Source organism: Periplaneta americana, chromosome 9, assembly GCF_040183065.1.
Source record: "Periplaneta americana isolate PAMFEO1 chromosome 9, P.americana_PAMFEO1_priV1, whole genome shotgun sequence".
Lineage (NCBI taxonomy): Eukaryota > Metazoa > Arthropoda > Insecta > Blattodea > Blattidae > Periplaneta > Periplaneta americana.
Genome location: NC_091125.1, coordinates 169,867,495 through 169,882,896, shown reverse-complemented (window position 1 = coordinate 169,882,896; position 15,402 = coordinate 169,867,495). Strand labels below are relative to the sequence as shown.

The following is a 15,402-nucleotide window of genomic DNA, read 5'->3' as shown; positions in this document are numbered from 1 at the left end:
CCAAACGCTACACTTACTACTATATCCAGCTTCATATTTAAATCTTTACGTATTGAGCTTATCAGCGCTGAACTGTGGGAATTTTTAACAATATGTAGCTCAGCAAGTTGGTAACACTGCATTATGCGCTAGAAAGTCGCCCCCTCGCGTCTCTTCCACCCTCGTAATTAGCTAATGGGCCGTTCTGCATTGAGTGCCTGTAGGATCTTCGTTTCCTTTTTCTTTCAGCGAAAACCCGACATTTTGTTTCTGAAGTAAGTCACGAGATAATAAATAAACACAAATTTCTCACATTTGTATCATTACGGCATTTAGTTGTAACTTTGTCATAAAGAAGGAAAAAAAAAAAACCTTGTGATGTAAACCACAGTCTAGTATATACAGTCACGAAGCTTGAGTTGTGAGGGTGCTAGGAACAATAGACTGTGCCGGTACTATTTCGCATTGTCTGTAATGAGGCGATATTAGCGATCCTAGTAGTTAGCAACTATCAATGGATGCATATTTACTACGTATTGAGCTTCGTGACTATATACTAGACTGTGATGTAAACTTACTTATCACATTTCTTTACCACATGCTTGCGTGTAATGCGATTTCTGATCTTACGAGTTTCAAAAATAATTTTCAAGACAAGACAACTACATGCTTGTTTAAATAAATTCCTTATAAAGGTTAAGTAGGTAGTAGAGTCGTCCACAACAGGTTGGGAAAAATGGAAATGATACAATGCTACTGCACGCCTGGCACTGTAGGCAATATACAAAACTCTTCCGTCTTGACGACTGCCTCAATGTTCGATATAACGAATGTTCAATTTGTTTCGCTCTCTTTGTGAGTGGAAGGCCTGAGTATAAAAGGCAGATCACACTGAGCCATTCGGATATTAGAATTGGGTATCGTCAACAACATGCAGCGTGAAACTACATCCATCAGGAGCCTGAAAGTACTTTTTTGTTAAAAGTAACATTCAATCTTCTTAAAAATGATTTCTTGGTGAAATAATAATGCATCTGCTTAGACTTAGAGTAATTTAAAAAGCATTATTACATGTATAAGAACTACTTTTTGGGATGGGAGTTTATATACATATATTGTAATTAATTGTAATTTCACTTTTGCATTTATTTTGTGTACCTATATTTCACATTATGCCTTAAGGCCCATTCACAATGAAAATTAAACATAACCGTAACATAAACACAGAAGTTTGCAGCTAGGCTACCAAATGGGATCATTCACAATGATTCACATAAGCATTGACATAAACATTGCCGTAAGACGTTAACATGAAAGTTTGCAAAATCCAAACTTTCATGCTTATGCTTACGTGATTTGCAAACAGAACACAATCGTGGAGAGCTGAAGTATACAACAGAATAGAATCAGTCACATATTTTGAAGAGAATTTCCTCTGTTGAAGATTTGAATGTCTTGGGAGTTATTGGCTGTAATTACTATACTTGTGTCATCTGCAAATAATATGGGATGACCTACATCTTTTATTAGGGCGGCAAGATCATTTATAAACACTAGAAAAAGTAGGGGACCTAATACTGATCCTTGAGGAATTCCATTATTAATAGTTCCCCACGTCGATGCAGATTTCATAGTTGTATTGATTTCAACTTTCTGTTTCCTATCTATGAGATATGAGTGAAACCATTGTTGTGCAACACCTTTAATTCCATAATAATCTAATTTATCTAGCAGCATCACCAATGCAGAAGACATTAGGAAACTATAGCAATAAAAGTCTTCCTATGAGAAAAAAAAATCAATGAAAATTGCTAAATTAATACTATTCTCCAGTCATAAGGTACCTGTACTATAAGAATAAGAAGACTAAATACATCAATTACAAAAATTCTAATATAATGAAAACAAGAGAATTCATAACGCGCAGAAGAATCATCATTAAAGCTTTGTCAAGAATCGCAACCAAGTTTTCTGTATAAAATTTGTGTCTTGAAATAGACTTTTCAAAGAACTAGCTATCAGCATGTGTCTCTTGGAACGTAAGTGATTTCAATGAATGTACGCCAATGCTGGCCAGCACACGTCCCACATTCTTCTTATGATGTGTCAGAGCTTTCCTGTGTGTTGAAATGACACGCAGCTGGAGGAATATAATACAGTATATATAGGGCAAACCTGAGAAAAGATGACATAACGCAGCATATTTTGTGTATAATCTTGACAGAATAAGTTCCAGATACCATCAATATCTGTTCACTGGCAGAAAAGCATTCAAGGGAGAGCAGCAAGCTAGGGTGTCATACCTGGACTGCAGTCAATACATAAAAAAAATCTCTAATTTAGATTCTTCCATAAACGTTCATTTTTTTGTGTATATGTATGTATTTATTCACACTGCAAATGGGTATATACCCGGTGGCAGTGGTAACTAATTACACTCAATAATGACAATTAATAATAAACACAATAAAAACAATAATTAATAATAATAATAATAGTAATAATAATAATAATAATAATAATAATAACAACAACAACAACGGGCATCCTAAATTAAATGAAGCATGGTCACTTAAAATAACATTTAAAGTAAATCTAATTTGTATCTTAACCCTAAGTTCGAACTAAGACCCACGAGTGTGACAGGTTCATACCTGCACAAGTACCTTTCGGCACTACACTTCTTTCCCTGTCAACTCACTCACTGCACTGATTCTACCTGATTTCACTAACACTTCTAACCATTTCACTGCTCAAATACTTTGCACAGCCACTTCACTGACACCAACACACTTCACTTATACAATAGACTTCACTGACACAACACACTTCCTCACTGATAGAACACTTCAAACAACAAGATATCAATTACACCCTTTAAGTAGTGTGTATAATATACTACCGTCTATTAGTAAAGTCCTTAAGCCTATATTTAAATACATTTTTGGTTATTGGTAAAGCCTTTAGAAAGGCTTCAGGTAAAGCATTCCAGTCCCTGATAGTACGATTGAGAAAAGAAAACTTTCCAGTGTCCGTCCTCTGTCTTCTTTCCCTCAATTGATATGAGTGGTCGTTCCTTGAAGAGTAATTTGACAGCTGCAACCTATTTAATTAATTGCAATAATGATATCATTATGACATTCTATTACCAACATGTCACTCATGTGACATTTTACACTTTACACTAGCATATCCCCAATTTATAACTTGTGTTGGGCAAGCCCGTGATCGAGGTAACATAGGGGTTTTTTCTCCAAGAGCTTTGGTTCCCTTGTGGCATCCTAACAAATCTCTACCATCATCTCATAGACCAGCCTCCTATGACGCATCCTGTGCAATGAATTTATCACTAAATTAATCTACACAACTGGCTTCATTTGGGTCAATGACTAACAGTAAAGCACCCGCCATCAGTAAAAAAAAAAAAAACTACAAAAATAAGTTTTTGTATGAAGAACATAGCATCCTTGCAAATTATTGGCAAATATGTAATTTCTTATTAGTTAACAGCTGCAAATGATGTCATAATAAACAACTGAAAGTAAGTTATGTTGTTGTATGATGAATACGTAAGCAAAGTAGTTAGTAACTGATGTCTAGCTAACGGTGCTTCACTCCTATTTGTGAAATGTTCTAATATTCAGTGATGCAAAGTTCTTTTACACTTTTATTACACTTCTTAACACCAAACGTGGGCTGTACTCAAGTACAGTGACAAAATGAAAGTTTATGTCTCAAAATATACAGTAATTCTCATTAACTTCACAGCTGCTAACGTAAATATTCTACAAAATTGCGATATTACTTAAAAATATAAACATACTTTCTTTCAATGGTAGAAAAATCTATAGGCCTGTACGATATACCTACTTTTCTGAACCAATGAAAACATCACTTGTAATTAGTTACTGGTAAGTATGAAGTAGAAATATACAAGGCGATTTCATGAAGTAGTTTTTTTCTGATTTTTATTGAGTTAGTTAATTTCTAAATTAATATTCCATACTCTTATGAAACTTTAGTCCTATACAAGATAAATCTTCGTGGACCAATGAAAACGTCAATTGTAATTAGTAAGTATGGAGTAGAAATATACAACAAGATTTCATGAAGTAATTTTTTTCTGATTTTTATTGAGTTAGTTAATTTCTAAATTAATATTCCATACTCTTATGGAACTTTATACAAGATAAATCTTCGTGGACCAATGAAAACGTCAATTGTAATTAGTAAGTATGGAGTAGAAATATACAACAAGATTTCATGAAGTAATTTTTTTCTGATTTTTATTGAGTTAGTTAATTTCTAAATTAATATTCCATACTCTTATGAAACTTTATACAAGATAAATCTTCATAGACAAATGAAAACGTCAATTGTAATTAGTATGTATGGAGTAGAAATATACAAGAAGATTTCATAAAGTAATTTTTTTCTGATTTTTATTGAGTTATTTAATTTGTAAATTAATATTCCATACTCTTATGAAACTTTATACAAGATACCTTCGTAGACCACTGAAAACGTCAACTGTAATTAGTAAGTATGGCGTAGAAAATACTAGAAGATTTCATGAAGTAGTTTTTCTGATTTTTATTGAGTTGGTTCATTTGTAAATTAATATTCCATACTCCTGTGAAAATTTATATAAGGTAAACTTTCGTAGATCAATGAAAACGTCCTTGTAATTACTAAGATTTCATGAAGTGTAGCTTTTCTGCTTTTTATTAAGTTAGTCGCAAGGAAATTCATTTCTAAATTAATACCACTCATTCATTCACCCTTTCACCCATCCTAAATATTCAGTGCAATAAAATATCACCTGCAAACACTTGGATGTATCTTTTTTATCTCTTTCTCTCTTGGGAAAGGGCGAACCTATTGTACTACAACCATCCAACATGGAAAAAATCTGTGCTAACCCCCATTACTTGGGCTCATTCTCATCCACACTATCTCACTACTATGGACCACGTATCAAACCCCGTATGTTCCTACACCAGCCTCCTCCATACATCACCAGCCGGTGACTGTACATTGCTATGGAATGAGAACGAAGTGGAAAGTTGACAGAATGATGTAAATGCCTATATATTGGTGAAATGGAAATCAGAAAAAATTCCAACTGTAGTCTTGTCTGCCAGAAGTGTCACCATGGACTGTTTTTAATTTTTCACATGAAAAACTCCAGCCAGACCAGGACTCGAATCCAGGCCACCTGCATGACAGGCCAAAGGAATTGATGAAAGAGTAATGGAATGGAGAAAAACTCCCTCCGGCGCCGGGATTTGAACCTGGGTTTTCAGCTCTACGTGCTGATGCTTTATCCACTAAGCCACACCGTATACCCACCCCAGCGCCAGACAGAATCATCTCAGATTAAGTTCCAACTCTTGGGTTCCCTCTAGTGGCCGCCCTCTGCACTACGTCATAGATGTCTATGAACGTAGGACTGAAGTCCACACATGTGCTGAGGTGCACTCGTTATGAGTGACTAGTTGGCCGGGATCCGATGGAATAAGCGCTGTCTTTCGCGGCGCCGGAGGGAATTTTCCTCTGTTCCGTTACTCTTTCATCGTATGATGACGCAGAATATCTGCACGGAAATATCATATGTACTTCGGTACATAAAAAAATAATAATAATAATAAAAAAAAAAATAAAAAATAAAATAAAATAATATACAAAGGAATTGACCCTCAGCCACTCCAATGGTAACACCAGGATATAACATATCTGTCAATACAAGCACAAAAAAGGTAACACCTTACTTACTGGCTTTTAAGGAACCCGGAGGTTCATTGCCGCCCTCACATAAGCCCACCATTGGTCCTTATCCTGAGCAAGATTAATCCAGTCTCTACCATCATATCCCACCTCTCTCAAATCCATTTTAATACCTTACATCTTGTAATTTTTTCATCAATCATATGGGATAACTTAGACTTACTTGCCACATACTCCACAGTAGCTGATCACCAAACCACCTCAAAATGCTTCAGTCTCCCCAAGCCACCATATATGTATTTAAGGCAAAAAAAAAAAAAAGATCATTTTAAAAATTAGGGCCTACATTTCACTGTATACGTTTCAGGTGACTTGTTTCTTGGACTGTAACTCAAATAATTACAGGGTGCTATGACTCAACATAACTTTTACTCCAGTTCACTACTTTCTATTCTTCTCAACATCTCTGTAACTATTGATATGAGCATGCTACTTCCTATCAATTTCACCATTGATATGTCCTTTAATGATGTTCAAGGTGGCAACCAATAATCATCCTGTATTAAGTAGTAGACTGGAGTTAAATGACAGCTGTGAGCATTGTGGGATGAAGATAAATGCAAATAAGACGAAGAGCATGGTCATAGGAAGAAAAATACAGAAGATAGACTTGCGAATTCTAAATGAGGTAGTACAGCAAGTGGACAGCTTCAAATACTTGGGGTGTACTATAAGCAGTAACATGAGCTGCTGCCAGGAAGTCAAAAGGAGGATAGCAATGGCAAAGGAGGCTTTTAATAGAAAAAGGAGCATCTTCTGCGGACCTCTGGAAAAAGAACTAAGGAAGAGACTAGTGAAGTGCTTTGTATGGAGTGTGGCATTGTATGAATCAGAAACATGGGCATTACAATGAAAGAAGAGAAGCGAACAGAAGCATTTGAAATGTGGATATGGAGAAGGATGGAGCGTGTGAAGTGGACAGACAGAATAAGAAATGAAGCTGTGTTGGAAAGAGTGGGTGAAGAAATAATGATGCTAAAACTAATCAGGAAGAGGAAAAGGAACTGGCTGGGTCACTAGCTGAGAAAAAACTGCGTACTGAAGGATGCACTGGAAGGAATGGTGAATGGGAGACGACATTAAGATATATGGATCATATGAAGAAACAAAGAGGAAGGCAGAAAATAGGAAGGATTGGAGAAAACTTGGTTTGCAGTGAAACATCTGCCCTTGGGGAGGACACTAAGTGAATGAATGAAATGAATAATATGTAGTTGTCAATTCACCTCTGAACACAAACTCGAGATTGTTCTAAATCTATTAACCAAGCACGTCTGAATCTTCACAGCATCCAGAGGAGCCTGGTAGGCTAAAATTACGTGATTAAGTGATAATATTTACCCAATTTATTCGTGTTGTAATAACGGACTTGAAGTAAAGATTATCTCAAGTGGAGAAACAAGCACATAAAAAAGAACAGGTAAATCAAAAGGAAATGAAAGACATCCTACAAGAACTCAGGATGGAATCAGTACTGCAGTAGGCTATATACATCGTTACAAAGATAACTGGCATTGTCATAAACTATGCCTAGAACAAGAATCCCTCTATCAGTCTTGAATTACAGACCAGCAGGAGAAATATCACTAGGACGCCCAGTGAAGACATGAAAGAACAATTTTGTAGACCAGAACATTTCTTTTAGGACTATTACCTGCTCGGAAGATGATGATGATGAAGTAAATCAATTTGCTAAATAATAATAATAATAATAATAATAATAATAATAATAATAATAATAATAATGGAGGTGGGATATGATGGTAGAGACTGGATTAATCTTGCACAGGATAGGGACTGATGAAGGGCTTATGTGAGGGCGGCAATGAACCTGCGGGTTCCATGAAAACCATTTGTAAGTAGTAGTAGTAGTAGTAGTAGTAGTAGTAGTAGTAGTAGTAGTAGTAGTAGTAGTAATAATAATAATAATAATAATAATAATAATAATAATAATAATAGTTGTTTAGTCAACTATCCGAAGACTTTTGAACTCCATAAGTGACACCAATAAGGCATCACTCATGAGGCAACTAAGCCAGGAGATAATGGGGTAGAATGACCAGTTCCATTCCCGCTATTTATTATTATTATTATTATTATTATTATTATTATTATGAATGGAGGAAAGCACTTCGGGATGCTATGACCCAAAAATGGGCCGCAGTACCACTGATTTATTATTATTATTATTATTATTATTATTATTAATTTCCTATAATCGGTAGTTTTCCTTCCCCCAAAACGTGATGGTGGTAGTGATAATAAATGTGTTTACCAAATGAAAATTATTCCATTCCGACCTGAACCCATCTCAGAGAATTTAGCCTAAAATCATCACTGCTGGCTATATGACATTAATTTATCGTGCAATGGAAGAAAATATAATGAATTCCACCAAAACGTTGTTAGCCAAATTCACCAGCAGTTCCGAGACAAAGAGAAAAATTAAAATATAAACTCAAGTAATGGCACCTGTTCGAAATTCGAAAGAGAGGGGACATTTTGTAAGGAAAAATTAACATCAAGACAATATGAGAATCGAAAGTTAGAGGAATTAAAAGGCGATATAAAAATGATGATATGGAATGGTCAGGATGCAAGGAAAGCAGATAAAATGGTGGCAAAGGAAATTTATTTCTAAGGGGACAGTTCAATTCGCAATCCTATTTAGTTCTAGCAATGCCAAAATTCTCCCATAAAGTAGTAAAATGTCCAAATTATGTTCATGCTCCTGTACTCGTCTTACAATAATATTAAACGAAATGTGTACACTTACGAAACTGTAATATGTTTACTTTAATATAGCTTATGCATTTTGTTCACTGGAAAATAATCTCAAACATTTTCATTGTTTTGAATACCGCCATTTCTTACGTTATCTCATTTATAGAATTGTATTATTAATTAATTTATTTATCTTGCTAATAATTGTAAAATTTATTTATCTTGCTAATAATTATAACATAAAATATAATAAAATATAAACAGCAAAACTTTAGCTCGCCCCTGAAAGAGTAGAACTCTTGCTCAGGGGCGGATTCCTGAATTGAAATTAAGAAGTATATAATACAATTTGTCTATGTCTACTAGGCAATAAGAATACATAAATTAAAATTTACAATTTTTCAATTTTTATAAAATCCATACATAACTTTTTAAATTTAATACTAGAACTATTAGAATTGACAAGATTAGGATATTTAAATATAAATTTGTTATATATTCTTGGGTCTAAATTACTACTATGATTAAATACTGTAGCAGTGTTGCATTTTGGTTCAAACAATCTTAAAGAATTCATACCTTTTGTTTCATAACTATGAGAATACAATACAAAATTATTTCGATTTTTATGTATGAATTTTATTAATACAATATAATAAATTTGTCTTATTTTAAGAACATTAAAGTCTAAAAACAATTTTTGAGATGGAAAATCAATAGGTTTATGAAGACATATTTTAATTATTTTCTTCAATTGTATTCAATTATCACACAAAGTGTCAGAAATTATAAGTTGTGTAGCAATAGGTTATTGCTTACATGTCTCAATATTTAAGTGTTTTTTCCTTTCTATACGAAGTACACATAAATTAAATCATTATGTAGTTAGTATGTTAGTTTAGAAGAGTCCATACACTGGCAGACATCGTGTTTTTACGAAACATCAATCTAAAGTTTCTGACATGCAGCCAATTTATTTTTAGATTCTTGAAGGAAAAAGTCTTTATAAATATACAATTTAATGCCGAATGATGTATTAACATACATATTTGCCTACTCAAGTGTTGAATGGTTTCATGTAAAATTAAAGATCTCCAAGATTTCGTTTATGTCATCTTTTTATGGTAGAGATGCACCACTTTCGTAACATAATAATTTCCTTCAAAAGTCATCCATTAGATAAAAAGTGAAGTTTCTTTTACGATACAAGAAGTAAACAGTTGACAATTTCATACAAACCTGTCCAATACTATTGCAGAATAGGTACTTTCTTATTTCTCGAGGTTTCGTCAATCCTTCAAAAGAAATGCATTTATTTCATGAAGCCAAATCAGACTATGACACTCATATCACTATCGATTGTTGCTAAGATGTAGAGATCTCATTTACAGTTGAACAAACTTTAAGTTGTACAAAAACACTAGGCCAATATTTATCGTAATCTGCTCTCAAGTCCATTCGTGTTCAAAGGGAAAGGTTTCAGAGATAACTTTTGTCCTCACACACAATGCTTTATATCTCAAATGAGTTATTCTTTCTGGGTTTTTCAATTAGACCTATATAGTGCAATTTAACCTCAATCTAATTTTCTTTAACTACATAATACTAAAATGGAACTTCAGGAGGCAGAAAATGTATAATTGTTGCATTTGGCTACTCAGTCGTTAGCAAATGTCAAAATTAACTTGCGGTGTTTTTCGTGTTCACCAGCAACAGCCAACTGTGTGTGTACCTCGTCAGCCATGTTGCAGCTCAGTCCCATGAGAGTCTACTAAAAATAGAAATCCTGTTTTCTGAGTTTACATTCAGTATTGTAGTAGGGTGGGGATGTTTTGCTTGGCTCCCCACTTCCACAATATCATCTGCAACACTAACTCAGTTTGCTCCACCTACAGCCACTACGGATCTACATTATTATGCATGTACACCACAGAAACATGAATTTTATATAGGTTAATGAAACTCTGTTAACCACATTTAATAATTAAAAAAATAGTAATTAGGCTACTACCATAAAATCACTCAAACAGCGCATTTATTGTTTGTGGGTTCAGTGCACCAAAGGACACAAGTGGTTCATATTTTCATTCATTGTAGCAACGTAAGGGACAATTTAAAATGGTAACCATTCGCTGCATTATCAATTGAAGACTTCCCTGTGAAACATCAAATTACTGAAATGTGTGACTTAAGCGGAAAAGGTAATTTTGAAGCATTCATGTACAACAAATTACTGAATTTCAATTTCAGAACAAACTTATATCCTTCATTAGTCAAATGGTTCTGCTAGTAAAAATAGGTCTAATGAAAAAGTCCCTAAAAATATTTTTCTTTCTTATGAAACATGGATTAGCCTATAGTATTGATGGTTACACCCTTATTCCGAGGAGGTCCTCAATAAAATTATCAGTTTTGAATTTCTAGGTGCTATATACGATACATTCAGGGGGAAGGGGACGATCTGACTATAGTTTATAAAGTAAAATAAATCTATTAAAAAGTAATAGCTAAATCTAAATAGTAATACTGCAACTGATATTTTTAATGAGTGCATATGACGTAGACATATCGTATATTTTCAAATTAGAAATCTACTAAGAATGTTGCTCTACAATCTAGATTAAGTCAACAATTTGTCTTAGGCAATTTTGTTATTTAATTATGACATTTAAAAAATACCGTTGATAAAGATGGGCTACATAAATAATTGAAGTTAAAGTAGGCCTACTTACTGCTTTAAATTATATTGAAAAAAACTGGAGTACAATGTGATAAAATAATGAACGTAAGATCTAAAGATTGATATCTTCATTTATCATAATAATGACATTATCTTACTGTCGAGATAGTAATCTGGGAGAGGCAGTTACAAAATAAACGTAAGCATGAAGCGATATACCGCATTTAAAAATGTTAAATATTAATATCATTTCACAGTCGTCAGAACACACCGAGGGGGTAAACCAATAAATTTTCTCTGAGCAAAAATTCCCCCCTTCCCCTCGAGCCACTTTTTGAATTCATTTCTGTTAATTACCGGTATTAAAGCAGTAATATTGCACAAAAGATGGGCCTGTATTCCAAAAGTACCGTATTTTGAGTGAGGACCTTAATGTGTAGGTATATAAAAACAAAACACAGCGATGCTTCACCCGAACTTTTCATCAATCCTTCACACCCTCCTCACTGAATGAATTTAAAATCACGACGTACTAAATCACTGAATTCATTGGTACTTGAAGTTGAAACCTTCAAAATGATTTGTATTCTGGACACTCAGAGACATATTCAAGAGTAGCTCTGAAGACCTCGACATTTCCATGACCGAGTATTTGCCTGTACACTTTTATAATTATGTTCCTCATGCAGAACGCACAAAACGATACCAGTACATAATAATTGTAAATTAAAATTTACTTTCAATGTAATGAAATACCGGTACTTCAAAGCTAGTAAACAAAATGCAAGCAAGGTCACTTGTACGCATGATCCGTTGAAACTAGGGCTGTTCCATGAATGGTCGTTATCACCCAATACCAACATTTGGGGTAGAAAAACGAAATGGAATTACTGCTCTCGATGTTATAATTAATTTACATACAATTCGTTAATCATACTTCATCTTACATTTAATACTTTTTCGATCAATAACTTATATCTACTCGAGTGAAAAAATTGACCTAACCTCAAACATGATCCATTTAAGAACAAGTTCCCTAACTTTTGCCAGTACAAATCAGGACTGCAAAAACAGTATATTTTTAAACATTGAGTAAACACTGGAATGAACACAGTTGGTGTTGTTCCTCCATTACTGAACAGTGTTTAAATATACAAAACGCAACGAGATCCAAACAAACCGGCAGTAATATTTAATAAAGCCACCCCGTAGCCCAATGTAGACATTTCTACACCCTCATATACTACCAATATATATTACACGTACCTATTAATTATTGCGATTTCATTTAGCTACAGGGAAATTTTTTCATTATAGGGTGTTACCATGAATAACTGGAAAACTCTGCACATTATAAGCGTTCAATAGTATTGTAAGATTCGCTAGTGTCAACCCCCATGTCAACAAACTGTCAAATGCCATGAAGAACATAAAATTGTTAAAGAATACAGTTTTACTTTAACACTACGGGCCATTTACTGACAAAGTAGCAAGTCGCTTGTTGTATATATTTCATGGATCAAAAATACTAGTGCATATACTCATAGTCCCGTGATATACTGCAGGATAAACTGCTTTCTGAATTCAAGGGGGATGGGTAACAGAATACAAATGGCGAATGATCTGAAGCAAGCCTTACCCATCTGCGATTTAAAAACCAGTGAATCGAAAGTATGAAAACAACTAACCGGAATAATCGATAATTACATCATAGAGAACCTCATAAAAATATATTACGTACCTTTCAAGTAGACTTCAACAAATCATATCTCACTTAAAACAAAAAATTCGTCACTCTATCAAATGCACACACCCAAAATTTCTCTGCTCTCGCGCAAGGCTCACCCCCTCTACGCGCGATTGGTCGAGATCTATGACGTCACCGGATGTTGGTACAGTCACGGATCCTATGTAACATCTCCCTATGAACTAATGTTATTTTTCGAAGAAAAAGCTTAGTAAAACCACGTAACAATTATAGATGCTTGCCTCATTTCTCTGATAATTTTGTGCGCGTGCCATACAGGTTGATAATATACATACAAGTTCAAATAACAGATGATTGACCATCGTTTCTGGATTCTTCCAAATATGGTCATGATGAATGTAGGAAAATTCGCAAAGATTTTTTGTTCTCTTTATCTACCAAGTAAACTATGTGAATGGTTTCCTTGTAATAAGTATTTCCCAGCCTGTGAGGAAGGGTACATCAAACATTTCAAATTAAATCACTGATAAGATATGCGAGTTATTTCAAGTTCCTTGCTTCAGCAAACATTAGCCACGTATCATCGATTTGATATTTTTAGTGTATCCTACGATTACCTCCAGATTTTAAAATATCTCAAATGCTCAAAGACAGGAAGATGTATAAGAGCTTATTATGATTGTCGTCATTATCACAATTGTGACCCCTTTTTCCACTACTCTTTTTTTTAAGCGAATGATGTGACTGCCAAGTTTAGTAATATGATGTCCTGGTGGGCTGAGGAGCATGGGCGGCGGAGCCCACACGGCAGCATCTCGCTCCAGATCAAGGGCGAATTCCAAGCGTGGGTCGCACGGTTGCACCTAATATTACATTATCACAGATAGAAATCAATGTACAGTCTACGATGAAGAAATGGAGCGAAAGGTATTTAATTCGTTGCATAGGCACGAAATCTGTTTCATCGACCGAAGGCAGTCTTGAAGCTTGTCCAGAATGATTTCAGATTTGTACACCAGAGGACACTCATATACGTAACATGCTGCTGTAATCGAATGGGTTTCGAGAAGAGAATCGATATATGGTATTCGACACGAGGTCATGTTCGAAAGTATTATTGACTGTACTTTCATATTTAGAAATATTTATTTATTCATGTATTTATTTATTTACTAGCCGTACCCGTGCGCTCCGCTGCACCCGTTAGAAATAAATATAAAGTAATTACATAATTAAAATAGGACATTTGATCCAGGGAACATTCGTGTTTGATAGAAGGATAAATCGTTTAATATGTTACTTAATTTAAATTGCATCCAAATAATTAAAATGCGATCATTTTGGTCCAGAGACACTCATTTGGTGCAATGACAATTCCTTTAACATGTTTCTCAATTTTTATTACATGCAACCATAGCTTAATGAAGATTGACATCATTTAGATTTAATGTGTATATTTTATTTTACTTGTTATAGGTTTCCAATGAATTATGGTAATAACTTAATTTTAACCCTTGTTTTCTACGTATTTAGTAAATGGCGCTTGGCCCACTACGGTTCTGAACCCTTCAAATAACTTATATTATATTATATTATATCAGAAGTTACTGTAATAACATTATAGCATTATGTCCATCTAGAGAAACTACACTTTCCAATGGTGAAATAATAATTAATTATACAAATCGGTTAATTTAGCTTCCGATATTACTTCATACAAACACAGAAACATTCTCTGTAGGCTATGTTTCATAGCTTTCGATTGTTGCTGTCCAAGGCCCCTTATAGACGAAGTCATTTGTTTTTTAATTCATTACACGGCCTTAGATAGGAGTTATTTTAATTTTAAAACTCATTTATCTCATTAAATATCAATCCTATCAAACTTTTTCAAGGAATAAAACTTATCCCAAATTATTGTTAAAGAAACTTTTGCTATGTAACATTTTTCACAAAAATCAATAATAAGCGAGATATTTCGATTTATTTAATTCAGGCCCCCTTATAGCCCCCCTTTTAAATACTGTATTTTTAATGCCATATAGCCTAAAATCTAAGTTACAACGAACTTAATTTATATTCCAATTTTCATCGAAATCCGTTCAGCCATTATCGCGTGAAAAGGTAACAAACATACATACAGACAGACAGACATGCAAACAAAAATTTCAAAAAAGCGATTTTCAGTTTCAGGGTGGTTAATTATATACTGTATGTTAGGACCAATTATATTTGGAAAATCGAAAATTACCAGAAAAATTTCGGCTACAGATTTATTAGGGGAGAGTCGGGTAGTATCGGACAGTGCGTTTCTTTCATCTACCACCATATGGTAGTACCTGAATGACATGGTTACGTTTCTCTATGCGACATCACAGAACGTAACCATGTCAATCAGGTACTATCATCGTGTTGTTGATGAAAGAAACTCACTGTCCGATATTACCCGATGTCCGATACTACCCGACTCTCCCCTATTAGTATTTATTTATTCATTCATTTATTTATTTAACTAGCTAGCTAG

The 15,402-nt window shown here is 34.1% G+C and overlaps 1 protein-coding gene across 2 annotated transcripts in view; it reads right to left on the bottom strand.

Annotated features, from left to right (window-relative positions):
• Window positions 1-13,065, bottom strand: part of rhea (Talin_middle and talin-RS domain-containing protein rhea) — a 182,890-nt gene extending 169,825 nt beyond the window's left edge. Inside the window, exon 1 of one of the 2 annotated variants that reach the window (XM_069836354.1) lies at window positions 12,912-13,065. The gene's annotated coding sequence lies outside the window, so the exon portion shown is untranslated. The remainder of the gene's footprint in view (window positions 1-12,911) is intronic. The other variant, XM_069836352.1, reaches the window with a different exon arrangement.
• Window positions 13,066-15,402: the final 2,337 nt, after the last annotated feature.